Source organism: Arachis ipaensis, chromosome B04 (assembly GCF_000816755.2).
Source record: "Arachis ipaensis cultivar K30076 chromosome B04, Araip1.1, whole genome shotgun sequence".
NCBI classification, from domain to species: Eukaryota; Viridiplantae; Streptophyta; class Magnoliopsida; order Fabales; family Fabaceae; genus Arachis; species Arachis ipaensis.
Window position 1 is genome coordinate 45618209 of NC_029788.2, and position 19521 is coordinate 45637729.

At 35.6% G+C, this 19521-nt stretch overlaps 1 long non-coding RNA gene across 1 annotated transcript; it reads right to left on the reverse strand.

Annotated features, from left to right (window-relative positions):
* Positions 10513 to 11804, reverse strand: LOC107636455. The gene is made up of 2 exons (XR_002361059.1): positions 11651 to 11804; positions 10513 to 10785 (listed from the first exon to the last, which is right to left on the reverse strand). It is a non-coding gene; the product is annotated as an uncharacterized LOC107636455 (long non-coding RNA).

Sequence of the window (19521 nt, forward strand, 5' to 3'; positions counted from 1 at the left end):
ATCCTCAGTACTCCAAAATATCACTCCGTATTTACAGGGATAACAAATAGCTATTTTCCAAACCCAATTATACGTTGACCACATTAAAACCCAATTTAGATTTGGAAAGATAAACACAAATCAACTAATAATCCTCTTTTTATCCCATAGTTCTGAATTCTCTTATCCACTATGATTACGAACGCATACAACAGTTCTCCAACAAAGCATAATGAACCAATATCAAACAAAAATTAAGTTAAACTCATATATCAATCCCGCTAACATTACTTAAAAGTAGCATCCACAAATTAAAAAAAATCATCTTGTATGAATGCCAAACCTTATAATATGCACCCAAAACAGATCAACAACAAACCTTTATTTACTAAAATCATGAATTACTACTAACTTGTTATTACAGCGACGATGAGATGCTTGGTGCGGCGCTGGCTAGGGCTGGTCAAGAAGAACAGAAGAAGTGGGATGGTGGTGCTTCGACGAGGCAGGGAGACATCCGCCGCTCGTGCGTGGAGGCAGAGCAACAGGAGGTACCATCGGGTGGTACCTCGGAGAAGTGGATGCATCTTCAATGGATCGCCGACGGTGACATGCACCAGTAGTGGCAACGCTGAGTTGATTTCTGAAAGCAACGCGGTTGGTCGCTGATGGACGCGCCGGCGCCACTGACCAGGGTTGATGCCGGCGATGGAAGAAGAGTCCGAATATATGGGTTCGGAAACGCTACAATAGGGTCTTGGTGGATGACGCTGAACAATGAAAATTAGTGTAAATTAGGTTTACTATAGTAATTGGGAGAAATTAGGTTTAATCTTGGGTAATTGGGGATGCAACTTTTTTAATGAAATGGGCTTTGTGGTCCAGTCCATTGGAAGTTGGCAGGAGTTGGCTGAACCCCTCTTAGTTACCTAGCGGAGTTGGCGTAATATTAGATAGAGAAAGTATATCTCATTTTCTATATCGGGTCATATACTACACTTAATTAAGGAAACTGGTTAAGATTATAAAAATGTCAATCATTTAATTCACTCAATTTATTATAATCTGACCAACGAAAGCAAACCCAAATAAATATTTTTACTAATTTTTTAAAATTTTCAATTCTTTAAATATTTTACTTCTTTTTAATTTTTATATTTGTATTATGGTAGTAATAGACACTCAGAGTTTGTTTCAAATTTATAATTATTACCCTATCATCTTCAACATGTTCTTAGACAAATTAATTTTTGAATTTCTCGAATTTTATAGATCTCTTGATTCCTTTATCATATTTCACTCTCATTAAGTACTTTTAATCTACACAATTCCTTTTTAGTATTTACCATTCTCATTAAAACAAATCATCTAAAAAGTTCAATTCTTTGATGATCCAACATTCTCCAAATAGCACTTTTTCGATTATGTACTCCAATAATCTTTTAAATTTTTTCACTCTTTTTAAATTTTCGTTACTTTTAGAACTTATTCTGGATGCTTTTCTGTATTGAACAATTATTTGGATGACTTTTTGGATTTTCTGAATTAGATAATTACTATGCCAAATGTTAGTTTTGGGAGCCATGTAAGTAAGGAGGAAAAGAATAATTAAGACGTAACGAAGTATTTGACTAGAGTGATAAATAATTTTTGATAGATCGTATATCATTTTATTTTGGATTTGTTCTTTCTATGAAAATTTCATTCTGACCAAAAGTTTGATCTCGTAACTCTGTTATAATTTTTAATATATATATATAATTGATGCAATTCATACTACTTTTCCTCTCACTACTAGATGTACTTACCTGTATTTTAAATCGCCATCCTTACTTCATTTACTGCAATTACAAATTTAGCAATTATTCGTCTAAATTTATAATGTTTCCGTCGCTTTTAATATAGTGTTTTTCTCTTTCGTTAGTTTGATTCATGATTCAAAATTGTTTTTCCTTTTTGTCTAATATGTGTTCTTTTTTTCTCAACAATGAATTGAAGATTTGTCATAGATATTTTGTTAACTCATATTTTCTTTCTAAACTACTTTGCAAGGGATAAAATTATTTTTATAATAATTGATTATGTAAAGTATTTTTTTTAATTTGCTTCAATATATATTCTTTAAATTAAATCTCATTTTTCTCTTTTCAACCTGTTTTATATTGGATGAGCTAATTTTTTAATATTTTAAATGATTGATTTTGTAGTGTATTGCACTTAAAATGTGAGTTATTGAATTTTTATTTTTTAATTAAATTAAATAAATCATATAACAAAAATTGGGCAATTTACATGTATAAAATAAATAGAGGATGGTGTTATGCAAATACAACATTTCAGAAAATTAGACACAATTGCAACATTCCTAACTATATGTAAATCGCGACACCCTAACGCGGATTTAACTTACACGTAAACTGCTAGATCCTATCACGGTTTACGTTCAAAGCGTGCAAGCACATAAACCGCTACACCCTGTAGCGGTTTATGAAGAGATACGCAGTAAGCGTATTCTGTGAGACCCTGTCGCGGATTATGAAGGACTTGGTACTTTGGAACAAATTCATGAATTCCAGTATAATAGTAACAACCCATGATGTAAATGTATGAAGTCATACAAATATAATAGTCATAAGGTATTAACACTAACACAAAATAAATAAGTCATAAGTCATACAAATATAATAGTCGGAAGCAATACAAAGGTCGCTACTGCTGGTCACCATCATCATGATGATCGTCCCCAAATGGACCAAGTAGCTGCGAGCCTGTGCCACATCGAGTCGGACTCCTAACTCTGGCCGCTCGCTAATTTCTGGGTGGAGCATCCTGTTGACCCACTCCAAATGCAGATGGCGGTGTCCCCCCCATGCCAAACCAAGCGTCGTATGGGCTTCCGGCGGGCTCATTAAGGTCGACCGGTAGCTGGTAGTTAGGAATCTGAGATGGCAGCTCTGGTGGCTGTGGCTTGTACTCCAGAGGCTCGGACGGACACCCTGTCTACTTGATGCCACTCAATGACTGTAAAATATATCAGGCTAGTGACCGCCCATCATAAACGACTGTGCTCCTCAGTCAGTATCTCCGGATGAATGACTGCAAGCACATCTAGCAAAGTATAAGGCTCCTACACAATCTGAAAGTGAGGAGAGCAGTCAGTATTGTAACAATGTATACAAATAAGTTGGGGAAGAACTAATAAAATATTGAAAACCAAAACAAATGACTGTAGGAAATGTAGGGGTCCAGCCAAGTTGGTGATGTTTCTGTTTGTCACCCTACATATGCATTGGTATAACCATGCCAACGGAGCTGAGCCCCAGCTATAGCTGCCAATGTCGTCCAGTCTCACCACAAATGGCAACCATCGAAGGTGGACCCGATTCCCACTCTTGCCCATGAACAACTATGTTGACAGAAGCATCATAATATATGCACGTGCATATATGCATACGGTTTCCTTAGAAGCATCAGCCGGTAACACCGTGAACCTCTCATGAAACCATGTGAAGTGGACCGTGGACTGCTTCACCTTATCTGATGGTGAAAGCTCACTGAATAACTCTTGGAACCACTCCCACGCCGGCCTGGCCCCCTCGATATACAAGTGTAAGTCAGTTAGGCACTGATAAACCACTATTTTATGGTTTATCTTATGTTTAATTGAGTGGTTTCATCAAGTCTTTACCCACTTATTCATATGATTTGCATGATTTTACAATCCCTTCCTAGTTTTGTTTTATGGTTGAAAATTTGCTTCCTAGAGATCTTTAATTTGTATATTTTAATTCTCTTTTATACCATTCGATGCCGTGATTCGTGTTTAAGTGTTTCAGGCTTTATAGGGCAGGAATGGCTTAGAGAATGGAGAGGAAGCTTGTAAAAATGGAAGGAATACAAGAAACTAAGGAGATGACCAGCGAGCATCGATGTGCACGCATGGCTCATGCGTGCGCGCGACATGGAGAAAATTGCAGTGACGCGTGCGCGTGCCTGACGCATACGCGTGGATTGGAGTCTGCACAAAAGATGCGCACGTGTGACTGACGCGTACACGTGACAAGGAAATTCGCCAAATGACATGCACGCGTGACATGCGCGATCTATAGAAATAACAGAAAACGCTGGAGCGATTTTGGGCCGAGTTTTGACCTAGTTATCGGCCCAGAAACACAGACTAGAGCTAGGAAACCTGCAGAGACTCAACAGACATTCTCATTAGGATAGTTTTAGGTTTTTAGATCTGAATCTAGAGAGAAAAATTACTCTTCCTCTAGGTTTTCTTTACTTTTATAATTTCATAGTTTATTGCTTTTGCTTTGGATATTGAAGAGTCATTACCTCCGTTGAAAATACTATTCTAGTTTGTTTTCTTACTCTTTTATTTATTCCATATTCGTAATTCTTATTTAGAGTTACAATTGGATTATTTTCATGGATTGTTAATGAAAGCATTACTTTTATTTTTAATTAAATTGCAATTATTGTCTATTATGTCTTTCTTTTATTCCCTTTTTAATTCTATGCAAGTAATTTTCATGTCAATGGAGTAGATTTCCATCTTGACATGGGGGTTGATTAAGAGGAGACACTTGAGTTGGAATGCTCAAGTGGTTAGTTAAATTAGAAGTTGTTGGCTAATTTTGTATTTACTAACGCTAGAACTTCCCAAGGGAGAGGACTAGGATTTGCGAATAAGAGTTAGCTCAATCACTTGACTTTCCTTTATTTAGTAAGGGTTAACTAAGAGAAAATAACAACCTCTTTATACTACAATTGAGAGAATTCCAACAAGGATAGAACTTCCAATTAATCATTCCCCTAGTCAAGGCTTTTTATTTTGGATAATATAAATTCCTTTTAATTTTCATTGCACTTAATTAAAATTGTTTATTTTCTGTTATTCAAACTCAAAATTCTCAAAAAACTCATGATTAATAAATTAGTACCCTTTCTAGCAACTCGTTGGGAGACGACCTGGGACTCATACTCCCAGTATTTTTATTCTAAACTTTTGTGACAATCTTTTTAAATTGATGAGGTGGATTTTTACTGGTTAAGAGCTATACTCGCAATGCTGTTCTTATATTATAATCTCTTAATTGGTCTAATTTCTGCCATGTATCAGGCACCCAGAAACAGGTTGTCCATCCACGGGCAGCCCCAGCTGATATGCCACATCCTGGAGTGTGATAGTGCACTCTCCAAATGACATATGGAAAGTGTGGGTCTCAGGCCGCTACCTCTTAATAAATGCACTGACCAGAGGCTCATCCAACCAGAACCAATGCGCGTTCAGCCTAGGCAGGTGGTACAACCCAGCCCTCTCCAAATAAGGTATGATCCTATCATGTAACGGCATATTTTATTGCCTGCGAATGCTATAAATACATCGGGTTGGCTACATATTATGACAGAAATAAAGAACACTTGATTAATTTAAGCTCTCATAAGATTTAGTCAAAATGTAGATCTTAAATTTCTATTAGTAAGCCCTACACCTCCAACAATTTAAGCTTCAAATTTACAAAAGTTGATAACTATTGCAAAAATTAACATCAAACCATAAATCCTACATTTCAAATTCCAATCTTAGTTTTTAAATATCTAACTTCAAATTCTCTACATTTAAATTTTAATTTTCAAACCCAAAATAAACTATGGTTCTATTTTCCTAATTAATAAATAACTTCCTTTAAGATTAAATAAAATATACAGATATTATCCAATTGAAAAAGAATAAAAAGACTTACCTCTTCATTGATGGATCCGGCTATGTGAGCAACGCCGTTGAGCCGGTACAAGCGCCTTTCATCTTCCATGGTTCTGCTTGATGATACTGCTCCAATAAACTCACCCTAAACCTAACCTTTTCTCTCTAACTCCTCTGTACTTTCTCTTTCTGTCTCACTTTCAAACCTCATGAAATGAAATCCGCTACAGCCTCACGTGGTTTTTATAGTGATCTACATCGTTCATAATCTGCGACAGGGTCTCGCGGAATACCCTCACTGTGTATCTCTTCATAAACTGCTACAGGGTGTAGCGGTATATGTGCTTGCACGCTTTGAACATAAACCGCGACAGGGTCTAGCAGTTTACGTGTAAGTTGAATCCGCGTTAAGGTGTTGCGGTTTACATATAGTTAGGAATAATGCAATTGCGTCTGGTTTTCTGAAATGTTGTATTTGAGTAACTCCATCTTCCATTTATTTTATATATATAAATTGCCCACAAAAATTTAGTAATTTTATATTCCACAACATCATTTGTAAACATTTATCTTGATTTTTTTACTATATTTTCATCTTGATTTTATCACACATAACAAGAATGTATTAATTTTTAATTATACTGAATTTAATTTAAATTTATTTATTTTATATATTTTTAAATATTAAATAATTTAAATAATATTTTATTTATTTTTATTTTTAAATAATTTACTATTTTTAATTTTCTAAATCATTAATTTTAAATTAAGGTTTTTTTTTTAATTTCTACAAAAAGTAAAAGAACGGCTGCACAAATCCGTTAGTGTGCATTAATCTGTTAGTTTTAAACTTGGAAATGTCTTTGGTGGGGAAAGTATTTTCAAGACCTTGAAGGACCATGGAACAAGATGCTAAATGAAGGGCTGGGATGACATCTATACAGCAGTTATTGAAAATACAAATTTTGACCCAAAGTTTAATATATTTACAGACCAGTCTAAGTTGGTTTGGTTGGACCAATTATTTAAAGACCAGTTTTTTTGAAAGAATTGATTTTTTTTGGACCAACTATTTTTTTTGTAACATGGGCTTAAAATAATGTAATACAAATCCATACTCCTAAAAAATAGCTTGAATTACTACCCATATTTTAATGATCAAACACTACATATTTAAATGAAACACATATTCTCCTGTACAACTTCATCTTTTATATTGACATATGATTTTTTTTTCTGGAAAAACTTGAAGGAAATGAAAGAGTTTATAATAAATCCCAAGTGATTTAATTTATCATTTCTAATAGGAATAATAATACATATTATAAAAAATTAGAATAATAAACAATACACAAAAAAATACAATGATAAATTTTATAATATCAAACAAAAAATATTCTATAATTGTTTTAAAATTCTTAGTATTTTTTTATTTAGTATTATTCTGGATGATAACATTTTATTACTTATGACTCTATTGTTATGTACAACAAATTTAAACACACGTAAAATGCACAAAAGCTACAATTTCTAGCTTCAAGTGAACGAGCTTTTAAGATACAAAATTACATCTACATTCAGAGAAAAAAAGTTTCCAAATATCAAAGAACAGCGTTCAAAGAACTTAAATGCACTTTTATCCTTTTCAATGTGTTTGCCAAACACACCCTTAATAGTAATAGTGTATCAAAAACCATAGTGTCTTGTTTGAACAGAATGAGTACATCAGGTAATGGAATTCCTAAAATATTATATACCAACATAATCCACAAAATACTAGTCTGATTAATAAAGAAAAGAATAGCAAGATTGATCAGCTTCTAGCTTCGTCGTGATATCCGACCTGCAATATTGTGACTGTAGTATTGTAACTAGCTCAATTGAGATGACCTCGAACACCCCAACACCTTCGGCTTGAAGTCAGGGTTGTTCGTGTTCCTATCTTCTTCTGGCTCTGAAATTTCACCAATTTGTTTATGTAAATCGCCTCCCAGCACATCAATTGCAGCCACATTTGATTCCACATCCTCAATCCAACTCATCAGCTTGTTATAAACATCAAAGGAGACAATATTCGTGCTGCTGAGTAACCTTATTGAATCCTCTGTCTCCTCCATATCTCCATTAAAGTTCAAGTACTGAAAAATGGCAGCTAAGGATTCTGGTAGTGGCCTCCACTTACACCCCACTTCACAGATAGAAACTGCTTCTTTCATACATCAAACAGCCATCAGAAAATTTCTTTGTGGAATATATCCAAGTAAGAGCCCTGACCGAGTCCATAAATTTGGCTTTCCTCCCTTCATGATTGTCCTATTAATAATGGTTCCAGCTTCTTCCATATTGCCCTTTCTGCTGTAAGCTGCTATCATCATGTTTGGAATAACAAAACTTCTGAAATACCGGTTTCTAGATTCTCACTCCTCCAAGATACTCTTCGCAAGTTCAATGTCATCCAACTTGAGAAATGAACTTATTACAGCTGAATAATAGTCTCTTTTAAGTAACTTCCCATCCATCTTAAAAATATTCTACAACCTCATCCCTTATTCTTTCTTCCCTATTGTTGCATATTGAGTCACACGATAAGGAAAGGCCTCTTTCCATTTTGTAGCTCTTTCCAGCCTTTAACATTTTTTACCTCAAAACAATGCTAAAAGTACAAGATAAGATGTTCCATAAAAGCTACTGTAGTAGATAGAGCCAAATATGAAAGACCTGGAATTTAAAAAAAATATTTACAAATAATATTAATTAAATTGCACCGAGAAAAAAAAACATTACGAACATTACCATATGAATAAGAGAAAAAATATATGTGAAAGACCAAAAAATACAACAAAAATAAGCGAGGGAAGAACTTCATTGAAATTGGCATTTGGACACTGCATGAAAGATAGCAAAACCATATCAGAAATCAGCCAAACACTTGCTTAATCACACGTATGTTTAAGAAAAGTGCAACAGGCCGGACTATTTATCATTTCAACAATTGCATAAGGATTCAATTAATTAATGAAGCTTCATATGAACACCAGTCAAAAGAATCTATAATTATCGCCAATATATTTATTAAACAAAAGTAGTGTTACTTAAGCGGTAGCTCCTTATTACAATTCCCTATTTGGCCAAGAACATTCAAACTAGGCCTTAATAAACCCCGATTTCGTGATTTATCTTGTGCTTATTTTAGGGGATTTTACCACCTTTTTCCACATTTATTCAATGAAATAGCATGATTTTGTAATTCTCCCTTAAATTGTGCTTAAGTGTAAAAACATGCTTTTTAGGCCCTTAAATTGGTGATTTTGATTCACTGTAATTCCATTCGATGCCTTGATGTGTTTGTTGAGTGATTTTAGGTTCATAAGGCAAGTATTGGATGGAAGAAATGAGGAGAAGAGCATACAAAGTGAAGAATTCATGAAGAAACGAAGATTGGGAATGCAACAATAGACGTGCACACGTACAAGGCGCGCACGCGCAGAAGTGGTTTTCGCACAGAGACGCGCAAGCGTACATGACGCGTCCGCGCGAATGAAGAATTTGCCTATCGATGCTGGGGGCAATTTTTGAGCTGCCCAGGCCCAAATCCAACTTGTTTCTGAGTGTATTTCATGTAGAATTGAAGTCCAAGCAAAGGGGGAGCAATTAGTTTAGCCAACATGAGCCTTTAGTTAGTTTTCTAGAGAGAGAAGCTCCATTTTCTCTCTAGAATTAGGTTAGGATTAGATTAGATTGTTATAGATCCATGTTTAATTCCTTGCTTTCATCTTATTTCTTTTATAATTTTTCTTTTCTACATCTTGATTCTCTTGGTTGTAAAGTTAATCTCTCATTTTGCTCTCTTTTGTGATGATGAACTCATGTTGGATTTGGTTTACATTTAATGCAATTTGATGTTGATGTTTCTTTTGTTGATGAATTGTTCCTTGCAATTAGTAGTTGGTAGACTTTATTATTCTTACAATTTATGATGTTTACTTCCATTGCACTCTACGTGTTTGATGAAATGTTCTCTTTAGTTTTTGAGTAGTTCTGTTGACTCTTGGCCTAAGCTAAGGGAATTGGGTAAACTTGAGTCATTGAGTATTATGGAATTAGCAATTTGAGAACCCTTGGTGATCAATTTGATACCCATTGAGGCTAACTCACTACTAAGTTAATTAGTAGGTAGGTTGGAACTTAAGGGTTGATGTGATCAAACCTAATTGATGTACTTCGAGCTTAGGAGTAGATATTACGTACTTAAGGCTTTTGGGAAGTAGACTTAATAGGTTGGCCTCTCATAATTATCAATATTTTGGGTTGTTGACAAGGATAGTGATCTTAGTTACCTAAGTCTTAGCCAAGAGTTCTTTATCTTGTTTTCTTTAATTACTTGCTTAATTTACTTTTCTTGCCCTCTTATAAACCAAAACCCCCTTTACCCCCTCATAGCCAATAATTGACCACTTCATTACAATTCCTAGGGAGACGACTCGGAGTCCATATACTCTGGTTAATTCTTATTTGGGGTTTGTACATGTGACAACCAAAAATTTTTGATTGGGAGGATTGTTTGTTGGTTTAGAACCATACTTGCAACGAAGTAATTCTTTTCTATAAGAAGAAAATCTAGACCATCGAGCAAAAAACTCCTTAATCAGGCCACAAAAGGAAACAGTTATCCAATATAGTCAAAAGAAAAAATCAAAATAGTGAATGTCTAAACCCAAGCCCATACGAGTAAGAGAGAGAGAGAGAGAAAGAGAGAGAGAGAGAGAGATATATATATATATACTTAATGAGAGTAAAGATTTTGCACAACCAGAAAAGAATCAAGACCATGAAGGCAAGCATCTGGTCGTCATAAAACTCAAACAGAAAGAATAGAATACCAATCATAATCTGAAGAAATAACCCAAGAAAAACAATAGAAAACTATCAGCATGGCTAAGACTAAAATGAAATTGCACAACTGAACATTCAGACAAATATTGTTTATCAGTTAAAATGAGTGCTTACAGGAAGAAAAACCAGTGATTCAATTACATGTACAAAGATCAACTGAAATGTCGGAAGGCGATGCCAAGCATGGTGTTGAAGCTGCACTACAAAGAGCCAAAGACTAGAAGATGTCAAAAGGGAGTCTCTTCCAATGCGCACAACACCATGAACTACTATGACATACTAGATAGTGCCAAAGCTCAAATGAAGCTGTTCTTATGGTTAGCACACTTAATCCAGAAAACATAGTTGACAAAAAACCTTCTGAATAAACATCCCAATTGCAAGGTGATAGGAGTCTTGTACAATCCTAGTTGCCTCACATTTTAGGTAAATTTAGAAAAGCAAGTATCAATTGGGGAAATGGTTGATAAATCATTGTCACCCTTTTTCACAATTACCAAGTTCAAATCAGAGAGGTTATTGAATATGGAAAATCAAAACATAGCACACAAGACTTGAATGAATGCTCTAATATGAATAAATCAGGTTGGGGACAAGGTTTACTGATTTCATTTTCACTAACAATTCTAAATCTGAGTAAACATGTGAGATGTCCAAAGCATGTCTAATTCAGTATCTTTAGTACAACTATATTGCTTTAATTTAGATGTCCAAAGCAAGTAACAAACCTATTCTTTCCTGTATGATTTTCTCCAGAGCCTCCAGCTGAATGAACCTCCTCTGTGGCCTATGAAAAAGCTGCTCACAGTAAAATTTGTACCACTTCTTGAAATCATCCTTCATCTACAATCATTTGAACCAAGCTAGATACATAATTAAATAATTTATCAAAATCCTAGAAACCAACAAAGAGATCAGACTAAAATTTTGAGCTACTTGAATGTTTAAGAAATTAGATTCTAAACTTTTAAAATAAGCACAAAAAAATATAGAAACATGAGTGATAGAAAATTAGGAATTTAAAAATCCTAAATTGAGAAAAAATGTAAAAAGATGTAAAAAGACCTAATGTGAACTAATGGATGAACTTGGCCATGCCGGACTTGAAGACGAGAATATAGAGGTGGCGCTCGAGGAAGTTCTCGACAGTGAGAGAGAGAAAGAGAGAGAAAGAGAGAGAGAGAGAGAGAGAGAGAGAGAGAGATAGAGAGAGAGAGAGAGGATGTAATCGAGCTTGTTCTACATCTCATCGAGGAGGTTGGTGAACAAAATTGTGATCACACTTTTCACAACTCCGCACAACTAACCATCAAGTGCATTGGGTCGTCCAAGTAATACCTTACGTGAGTAAGGGTCGATCCCACAGAGATTGTCGGCTTGAAGCAAGCTATGGTCATCTTGTAAATCTTATTCAGGCGGATTCAAATGGTTATGAGGTTTTAATAATTAAAAGATAAATAAAACATAAAATAAAATAAAGGTACTTATGTGATTCATTGGTGAGAGTTTCAGACAAGCATTTGGAGATGCTTTGTTGCTTCTGAACCTCTGCTTTCCTATTGTCTTCCTCCGACCATGCGTGCTCCCTTCCATGGCAAGCTGTATGATCCTCTCGGATGAAAAATACCAGGTACGATCTCTGCACGGCTAATCAACTGTCAAATTTCTCGTCTCAGATGAAAAATACCAAGTACAGCTACCGCACGGCCAATCATCTGTCAGTTCTCACTAGCGTTGGAATAGGATCTCTCTATCCTTTTGCACACTGTCACTGCGCCCAACATTCGCGAGTTTGAAGCTCGTCACAGTCATCCATTCTCAGATCCTACTCGGAATACCACAGATAAGGTTTAGACTTTCCGGATCTCAGGAATGCTGCCAATGGTTCTAGCCTATACCACGAAGGTTCTAATCTCAGATTCGGATACTCTGTTGTCAGGAGAGACAATGTGAATCACGGATCAGAGACCCAAGAGAATATACTCCAGCTATCATCCAATGACTACGTTGAACATCATGTAGACCACTTGTGGTTGTCAGGCACGCGGATCTTGGCTAAGCGAGTAACGAAGATCGTGGGTGATTGTCACGGTCACCCCTTCATTCTGACTTAACTAAATTAAGTACAAGAGTATATCTTGGAGAAGAAGTAGGCGTGAATTGAAAGAGAAACAATAGTACTTGCATTAATTCATGAAGAACAGCAGAGCTCCGCACCTTAATCTATGAGGTGTAAAAACTCCACCGTAGAAAATACATAAGAGAAAAAGGTCTAGGTATGGCCGAATGGACATCCTCTCAAATCCAGGATGATAATCTCATAATCCCCTAATACAATAGTAAAAAGTGCTATTTATACTAAACTAGTTACTAGGGATTACAGAAAATGAATAACTAAGTGCAGATAGTGCAGAAATCCACTTTCGGGGCCCACTTAGTGTGTGCTTGGACTGAGCATTGAAGCTTTCATGTGCATAGGCCATTCTTGGAGTTAAACGCCAGCTTGGGTGCCAGTTTGGGCATTTAACTACAGTTCTGGTTGCCAGTTCTGGCATTTTATGCCAGAAAATGATCTCTGGTGGGCTTTTAGACGCCTGTTTGGGCCATCAAATCTCAGAAAAAGTATGGACTGTTATACATTACTGGAAAGCCCAAGATGTCGACTTTCCAACGCAATTGAGAGCGTACCAATTGGACTTCTGGAGCTCCAGAAAATCTACTTCGAATGCAGGAGGGTCAGAATCCAACAACATCTGCAGTCCTTTCTCAGCCTCTGAATCAGATTTTTGCTCAGGTCCCTCAATTTCAGCCAGAAAATACCTGAAATTACAGAAAAATACACAAACTCATAGTAAAGTCCAGAAATGTGATTTTTTCATAAAAACTAATAAAAACATAATAAAAAGTAACTAAAACATACTAAAAACTATGTAAAAATAATGCCAAAAAGGGTATAAATTATCCGCTCATCACAACACCAAACTTAAATTGTTGCTTGTCCCCAAGCAACTAAAAACAAAATAGGATAAAAAGAAGAGAAAATACAATAAATTCCAAAATTATCAATGAAGCTTAGTTTCAATTAGGTGAGCGGGACTAGTAGCTTTTTGCTTCTGAACAGTTTTGGCATCTCACTTTATCCTTTGAAGTTCAGAATGATTGGCATCCATAGGAACTCAGAATTCAGATAGTGTTATCTTGAACACAACTACTTTATGAGTATTGGCCGTGACCCTAAGCATTTTATTTTCCAGTATTACCACTGGATACATAAATGCCACAGACATATAACTGGGTGAACCTTTTCAGATTGTGACTCAGCTTTGCTAGAGTCCACAGTTAGAGGTGCCCAGAGCTCTTAAGCACACTCTTTTTGCTTTGGACCACAACTTTAACCGCTCAGTCTCAAGCTTTTCACTTGACACCTTCACGCCACAAGCACATGGTTAGGGACAGCTTGATTTAGCTGCTTAGGCCAGGATTTTATTCCTTTGGGCCCTCCTATCCATTAATGCTCAAAGCCTTGGATCCTTTTTACCCTTGCCTTTTGGTTTAAAGGTCTATTGGCTTTTTCTGCTTACTTTTTCTTTCTCTTTCTCTTTTTTTTTTGCCAATTTTTTTGCAAGCTTTGTGTTTTTCACTGCTTTTTCTTGCTTAAAGAATCAATTTTATGATTTTTTAGATTATCAATAACATTTCTCTTTTTTCATTATTCTTTCAAGAGCCAATAATTTTAACATTCATAAGCTTCACTATAAAAAAATATGCACTGTTCAAGCATTCATTCAGAAAACAAAAAGTATTGCCACCACATCAAAATAATTAAGCTAATTTCAAGACAAATTTCAAAATCCATGTACTTCTTTTTCTTTTTCAGAAACATTTTTTTATTTAAGAAAGGTGAAGGATTCATAGGACATTCATATCTTTAAGACATAGACACTTGACACTAATGATCATGTAATAAAGACAAAAACAAAGACAAAACATAAAGCATAAACCGAAAAACAGAAAAATAAAAACAAGGAAATTAAAGAACGGGTCCACTTTAGTGAGGGCGGCTAGTTCTTCTTCTTGAAGATCCTATGGAGTGCTTGAGCTCCTCTATGTCTCTTCCTTGCTTTTGTTGCTCTTTTCTCATGGCCTTTTGGTCCTCTCTGATTTCATTAAGGATAATGGAGTGCTCTTGGTGCTCCATCCTTAGTTGCTCCATGTTAGAACTCAAATCTCCTAAAGAGGTGTTGAGTTGCTCCCAACAGTTTTGTGGAGGAAAATGCATCCCTTGAGGTATCTCAGGGATTTCTTGATGAGAAACTTCCTCATGCTCTTGTTGAGGTCCATGAGTGGGCTCTCTTATTTGCTCCATCCTCTTCTTAGTGATGGGCTTGTCCTCTTCAATGAGGATGTCTTCCTCTATGACAATTTCAACTAAATTGCATAGGTTACAGATGAGATGAGGGAAGGCTAACCTTGCCAAAATGGAGGGCTTGTCCGCCACCTTGTATAGTTCTAGAGGTATGATCTCATGAACTTCTACTTCCTCTCTATTCATGATACTATGGATCATGATAGCCCGGTCTATTGTAACTTCAGACCAGTTGCTAGTAGAAATGATAGAGCGTTGGATGAACTCCAACCATCCTCTAGCCACAGGCTTGAGGTCAAGCCTTCTCAGTTGAATCGGCTTGCCTTTGGAGTCTCTCTTCCATTGAGCTCCTTCCACATAGATGTCCATGAGGACTTGGTATAACTTTTGATCAAATTTGATCCTTCTAGTGAAAGGATGAGGATCTCCTTGCCTTATTGGCAAGTTGAATGCCAATCTCACAGTTTTCGGACTGAAATCCAAGTATTTCCCCCAAATCATTGTGAGCCAATTCTTTGGGTTCGGGTTCATACTTCGATCATGGTTCTTAGTGATCCATGCATTAGGATAGAACTCTTGAACCATTATGATTCTGACTTATTGGATGGGGTTGGTGAGAGCTTCCCAACCTCTTCTTCGAACCTCACATCGGATCTCCGGATATTCACTCTTTTTGAGCATGAAGGGGACTTCGGGGATCACCTTTTTCTTGGCCACAACTTCATAGAAGTGGTCTTGATAGACTTTTGAGATGAATCTCTCCATCTCCCATGACTCGGAGGTGGAAGAAATTGCCTTCCCTTTCCTCTTTCTAGAGATTTCTCCGGCCTTAGGTGCCATTAATGGTTATGGAAAAATAAAAAGCAGAGCTTTTTCCCACACCAAACTTAAAAGGTTTGCTCGTCCTCGAGTAAAAGAAGAAAGAAAGGAGTAGAAGAAGAAGAAATGGAGGAGATAGAGGGAGTAGTGAATTTGGCCAAGGGGGGTTTAAGTGTTTATGATTTGTGAAATAGAAGGTGGTAAGGAGGGTTATTTATAGGGTAAGAGAGAAGGGGAATTCGTGTATGAGGGGGTTGGGTTTGGGAGGAAAATATTTTGAATTTGAATGGTGAGGTAGGTGGGATTTTAGATGGGTGTTTTGGGGAGTAGTGAATGGATGTGAGTGGTGAAGAGATTGTGGGGAAGAGGGTAGGATTTGATAGGTGACTGGTGTTAACGCCAACTCTGCTACCTTTTCTGGCATTAAATGCCAGGCTGATAAACCTTTCTGGCGTTTAACGCCAACCAGACACCCTTTTCTGGCGTTAAACGCCAGTCTGTCTGCCAATTCTGGCATTTAATGCCAGCCAGACACCAGACATCCTTTTCTGGTGTTAAACGCCAGTCTGCCTGCCAAGGTATTTAGTTTATTGATGAGCAATTGAGGTTCATCCTCCTAAGTATCATTACCAAATAACTTGGCATTCAGCTTCATGATTGCTCCTAGATACTGAGAAACTTGCTCTTCAATAATATCTTCATCCTCTTCAGAGGAGAAATACTCATCAGAGCTCATGAATGGCAACAGTAAGTTCAGTGGAATCTCTATGGTCTCTGTATGAACCTCAGATTCCTTTAGTTCCTCAATAGGGAACTCTTTATTGGTCAGTGGACATCCAGCAAGGTCTTCCTCACTTGAAATCACTACCATTTTACTCTCTTCAGGTTCGGCCACTTTGGATATAGTTATGGCCTTACACTCTCTTTTTGGATTCTCTTCTATATTGCTTGGGAGAGTACTAGGAGGAGTTTCAGTAATTCATTTACTCAGCTGACCCACTTGTGCCTCTAAATTTCTGATGGAGGACCTTGTTTCAGTCATGAAACTGAGAGTGGTCTTAGATAGATCAGAGACTATGGTTGCTAAGTCAGAGAGGCTCTGCTTAGAATTCTCTGTTTGTTGCTGAGAAGATGATAGAAAAGGCTTGCTATTGCCAGACCTATTTCTCCCACCATTATTATTATTGAAGCCTTGATTAGGCTTCTGCTGATCCTTCCATGAGAAATTAGGATGATTCCTCCATGAAGGATTATAGGTGTTTCCATAGGATTCTCCCATGTAATTCACCTCTTCCATTGCAGGATTCTAAGGGTCATAAGCTTCTCCTTCAGAGGAGGCCTCTTTAGTACTGCCGGATGCAACTCGCATTCCAGTCAGATTCTGAGAAATCATATTGACTTGCTGAGTTAATATTTTATTCTAAGCCAATATTGCATTCAGAGTATCAATCTCAAGAACTCTTTTCTTCTGAGTCATCCCATTATTCATAGGATTTCTTTCAGAAGTATACATCAACTGGTTTTTTGCAACCATCTCAATGAGTTCCTGGGCTTCTGCAGGCGTTTTCTTTAGATGAAGAGATCCACCAGCAGAGTAGTCCAATGACATCATAGACAATTCAGACAGACCATCATAGAATATACATAAGATGCTCCATTCTGAAAGCATGTCAGAAGGACACCTTCTAATCAATTGCTTGTATCTTTCCCAAGCTTCATAGAGGGATTCACCTTCCTTTTGTTTGAAGGTTTGGACTTCCACTCTAAGCTTGCTCAACTTTTGAGGTGGAAAGAATTTGACCAAGAAAGCATTGACCAACTTTTTCCAATAGTTCAGGCTTTCTTTAGGTTTTAAGTCCAACCATATCCTAGCTCTGTCTCTTACAGCAAAGGGGAAAAGCATAAGTCTGTAGACCTCGGGATTAACCCCATTGGTCTTAACAGTGTCACAGATTTGCAAGAATTCATCTAAGAACAGATGAGGATCTTCCAATGGAAGTCCATGGAACTTGCAATTTTGTTTCATTAGAGAAACTAATTGAGGTTTAAGCTCAAAGTTGTTTGCTCCAATTGCAGGAATTGAGATGCTTCTTCCATAGAAGTCAGAAGTTGGTGCAATAAAGTCACCAAGCATCTTCCTTGCATCTCCACCATTGTTGTTGTTTTCGGCTGCCATGGCTTCTTCTTTTTCGAAAATTTCTGTAAGGTCCTCTCCAGAGGGTTGTGCTTTAGCTTCTCTTAGCTTCCTCTTCAGAGTCCTTTCAGGTTCATGATCAGTTTCAACAAGAATGTCTTTATCCCTGTTTCTGCTCATATGAAAAAGAAGATAATATAAAAGAAGAGGAATCCTCTATGTCACAGTATAAAGATTCCTTTATGTGAGTAGAAGAATAGAAGAATAGAAGAATGAGGTAGAGGAAGAATAAGAAGAATTCAAACACAGAGAGAGGGAGAGGATTCGAATTATGAGTAAAAGAGAAGTGTTAGTAAATAAAGAAAGAGATGTGAGAGAGAGAGTTATTCGAATTTTAATTAAAAGAAAAGAAAAATATTTTTGTTTTTATTTTAATTATAAGTTAGAATTCGAAATTTAAGAAAAGAAATAAAATAAAATTAGAATTTAAAAAAATTAGTTAATTAAAAATAATTTTGAAAAATTGGTTAGGGGTTTTCGAAAATTAGAGAGAGAAAAGTAGTTAAGTGGTTTTGAAAAAGATAAGAAATAGTAAACTTTTTAAAATTACAAACAAGTTAAGTGGTTAATTGAAAAAGATTTGAAAATCAATTTTGAAAAGATAAGAAGTTAGAAAAATATTTTAAAATTAAATTTTGAAAAAGATATGATTGAAATTTATTTTGAAAAAGATTTGAAGAAGAAATTAAAAAGATTTGATTTTAAAAACTAAAGTTGATGACTTGACTAATGAGAAACTAAAAGATATGATTCTAGAATTTAAAGATTGAACCTTTCTTAACAAGAAAGTAACAAACTTGAAATTTTTTGAATCAAAACATTAAATGTTAGCAATAATTTCGAAAATTATGAAGTAAAATTAAGAGAAAGATTTTGAAAATTTATTTAAGAAATTCGAACATTTTAAGAAGAAAAATGAAAAAGATTTGATTTTTGAAAAAGATTTGAAAAGATAAAATTTTTAAATTGAAATTTTTGACTTGACTAACAAGAAACAACTAAATTTTAAATTTTTTTTACTAAGTCAACCCAAAATTTCGAAATTTATGAGTAAAATAAGGGAAAGATATTATTTTGATTTTTTTGAATTAATGAAGAAAGAGAAAAACAACAAAATGACACAAGACATAAGAATTTAAGATCAAAACAAATAATGCATGCAAGAACACTTTGAATGTCAAGATGAACACCAAGAACACTTTGAAGATCAAGATGAACATCAAGAACATATTTTTGAAATTTTTTTTAAGAAAAGAAAGACATGCAAGACACCAAACTTAGAAATTTTTAATGTTTAGACACTATGAATTTGAAAAAGCATATGAAAAATAACAAAAAATACAAAACAAGAAAATCACAAGATTAAACAAAGAACATCACCAATAACATCTTGAAGATCATGAAGAACATAATGCATATATTTTCGAAAATTAAAGAAAAACTAACACATGCAATTGACACCAAACTTAAAATTTGACACTAGACTCAAACAAGAAACACAATTTTTTTTTTGGTTTTTATGGTTTTATTAAATATTTTTATATATTTTTCAAAATT